The 3,427-nt window shown below is 35.5% G+C and overlaps 1 long non-coding RNA gene across 1 annotated transcript in view; it reads right to left on the bottom strand.

Moving 5' to 3' along the window:
- LOC103457180 (uncharacterized) overlaps positions 1 to 3,427 on the bottom strand; it is a 9,629-nt gene that overhangs the window by 4,276 nt on the left and 1,926 nt on the right. Inside the window, exon 2 of the long non-coding RNA XR_532393.2 lies at positions 2,146 to 2,319. This is a non-coding gene — a long non-coding RNA (uncharacterized LOC103457180). The remainder of the gene's footprint in view (positions 1 to 2,145; positions 2,320 to 3,427) is intronic.

Here is a 3,427-nt window from a genome sequence, read left to right as displayed (position 1 = left end):
GGAATGAACACAGTAAAAGACTTTGCAGGTAAATTATTTTGTTTCCATTTTAGGGGGGGGACAGATTTTATCAGGCGCTTAAAATATTTTGTTTCCCCATCCTAACTTTGGCAAAAAGAGAGCAAATGTTATGAAAATCACAGGAATTATTGTTGATAATAAGATGAATGAAAACAGAAAAAGACTTGCAGGTAAATTAATTTGTTTCCATTTTATAGAGGGTGAACACATTATTTCAAGCAGCTGAAATATCCATTCTCTCCTCTTCTTCTCTAATAACTTTGGGAAATAAAAAGCACTTGTTTCCAAATTCTCAAAAACTATTATGTGTGATAGCATTCTAGACATTTCCTTAATCCAGTAATGTCATATTTCACATTAGAGCGGGATTTACCAAAAAGTTTACACTCTGATCTTTTCAGGAAGTCTTTATTTCTGTGCCCTGCTATGGTCCAGCTTCCCTCCTCCTCCTTTATCAGAAATGAAAAATGATAAATGCACACAAAGTGTTGGAAACCTGTGTTTGTTGACTGACTTTTATTTGTCAGGCTTACGAGACAAAAGCTGAAAAAAGATCGATTCACTTCGCGTTTAAAATAACACAAAACAGCATAAAAAGACCTCCACACACGACCTCGTTTATTTATGTATTTTTATTTTGATAGCTGCCGATTAAACTGAAAGTTACAACATTGACATGATTATATGAGTAGTTTTTAACGAAAAATCGATCAGAAGCGCCGTGAAAATGGTCAGATCCGCCGGATCCACTTCTCTGGCTGCAGTGCGGGCTCCCGACACAGGGGAACAGATTTTCACAGGGGAACATCTGATTCAAATGATTGCATGACCATCAAGTACTGCAGAAGCCTGTTAATCACCCAGAGATACAAAAAATACCTAAAACATGCAGCGGGGGTGAGGACCAGGGTTGACAAACACTGGGTTAGAGCAAGCACATGCTAGCAGCAGGCACGACAGAGAAATTTCTTCAAACTCATATGATGCCGCTTTTAAGTTGAGCGCCATTGATCTTGCACTACAGGAGGGAAATAGAGCCGCTGCATATAAACTCGGCGTGAACGAAATCATGGTTGGGAATTAGAGACACAGGGCTGCGTCCAGAATAGCAGATTTATTAGGACGCAGCCCTTATGGAAAACCGAGAGCGACGGAGATACCAGCAGCTTATAGCCCGTTGTGGCTTATATATGTACGTTTCCATTTTTTTATTTATTTATTTTTTTATTTGTAGGTAATACGGTAGTCAAGTTTGCTAAGATATTCTTCCACATTATAATGACATTAATATGGAGCATAGACATTTAAAATAATGAATTATTTGTCAAACTGCAACAATCCTCTCCTAATCTAAAGACATTCATCACTGAGTCGAGGTTGTTTTTCAGAATAAAAGCCTCCTGGTTTCCTTCCTCTTTTAATTCATGGAAGATTCTCAGCACCAGGCAGTAAACTGTCATTAATATTTAATCCTTTAAATCCTTTTATGCTAAAAAGTTTCTTTCAGGCACAAGATGTGGCAGAGCAGCAACAACCAAACGGTGAGTTTTATCATCTGTGGTCTACCATAAGCCCAGGCTGGAAGAGATAACTTTAATATTTATAATATCCATGAATGGCTTAAAAAAGACTCAGTTTTGAACAAGATGTTTAAGCTTTTAAACATGAGAGGGAAAAATGTTTTAACATTTTGTAAAATGAATATTCTTTTGAACCAGCAGTTTTTCTTTTGTGTATTTTAGTAGTTTATTTAACTTGGTTTCTGATTTCACACTGAGTTTTGTTGGTCAAAATTAGTTTAGTGAGGTGTATTTAAGAAATATTTTTTGACATAATTTTTTAGTAACATTGCCCACCACTACTTACCAGTCCATCAAAAAAGACATAGGCTACCTGCACTGAACATTATTATTATAATTATTGCCATTTTTGTTTGTTTTGATTGTTATTGTTGTTCCAGTATTTTTCATCAAAAATCTAAAAAAACATAATTGAATTATTAGTTGTTTTTTATTATTATTGTTATTGTTTTATTGAATTATTTTTGTTTCCTCTATAGTTTATCTCCTGTTAATGGTTTCCATCAAATTGTTATTGCTTTCAAATTAAAACTTTGTTTCTGACCTTAATTGTTGTAATCTGCAGCCTTCAGTCTGTAGAAAACCACAGAGCTCCTTCACTCCAGAATCTTCCAGGTTGGTCCAGCCCAGCTCCAGTAATGTCAGATGGGTCGGGTTGGACTTCAGAGCTGAGAACAGAGAAGTCCAGCTGGCCTCTGGCAAATTGTAGCCCCCCAATCTGAATAAAGAATAAAAGATGTGCACTGAAACCAACAGGATGCAGGTTAAAACTGAAATATGAACAAATAAATAATGAAAATGCATAAAATTAATTTAATTACACAGATCTGATGCTGGAAAAGACGAAGGCTACAATTCTCCAATCACATCAGAGAAGAGTTCTTTGATTTCAGGAATTCTGAATGATGATTGGCTGATACTACTGACCACACAGCACAGATCATCTATATAAATATAACTGGTGGTGAAAATGTGCACCAGGGATAACTCCAATTAAAGTTTCAGATTATTTGAGAGCAGAAGCTTTTACTTTTCGCAGTTATTTTAGGCGGCATATTTAGGTGTTGACYATTTTGAAGTGGAATATTTCCTTTTATATTAAAACAAACAACACATAAAATTGGCTCTTAAACTTGAGAGGGAAACACTTCTCAACATTATGTAAATTTATTGTTCTCTCTTTTGTGTTTTTAAGTATTTTTACACTTGGTCTCTAATTTCACACTGAGTTTTGTTGGTCAACATTAGTTTAGTTACACGTATTTAAAAAATATTTTGTGATATAATTTTTTTGTCAGTGTCGCCCACCGCTACTTACAGCCCCATCAAAAAAGATGTAGGCTACCTGCACTGAATATAATTGTTGGGAATTTTTAATGCTGCTATCATTTTGATTTCATTTAGAAGTGTTTGAACTCTTCATTGTCTGTGTCAAGGCCTTTGACTGCTGGGTTGAATACTTTTGGCACCAAGTAAAGATAACTGCTCCCTCCAGCCTTGAGAGAAATCTTTCCCAAGGGAAAGAAAGAACCAGATGTCATGTGTGTAGACAAAGCTTGCATTCCGTCTCTTCTCTTTTTATCTCTTTACTTTTCCAAAATAATAGGCCGGCTCTAGCTGAGAAAGGGTAGAACGCTTAGTGAGAGGCTCAGAGGAACACCTTGCTAAAACTTCTCCTTTTGCAGAAGTTCAGCCATAAAACTCACATTGTCCGTTGTTCTTTTATGTAGGTTCAGAAAAATACCTATCATTTATTTTATTGGTATATAAATATTGTAATTTTTGTTGCTGTTATGATTGCTATTGTTGTTTCAGTATTTTTATTT

This window comes from Poecilia reticulata, linkage group LG2 (assembly GCF_000633615.1).
Source record: "Poecilia reticulata strain Guanapo linkage group LG2, Guppy_female_1.0+MT, whole genome shotgun sequence".
Lineage (NCBI taxonomy): Eukaryota > Metazoa > Chordata > Actinopteri > Cyprinodontiformes > Poeciliidae > Poecilia > Poecilia reticulata.
The sequence above is the reverse complement of the archived record's forward strand: the minus strand, read 5'-3'. Positions and strand labels throughout refer to the sequence as shown.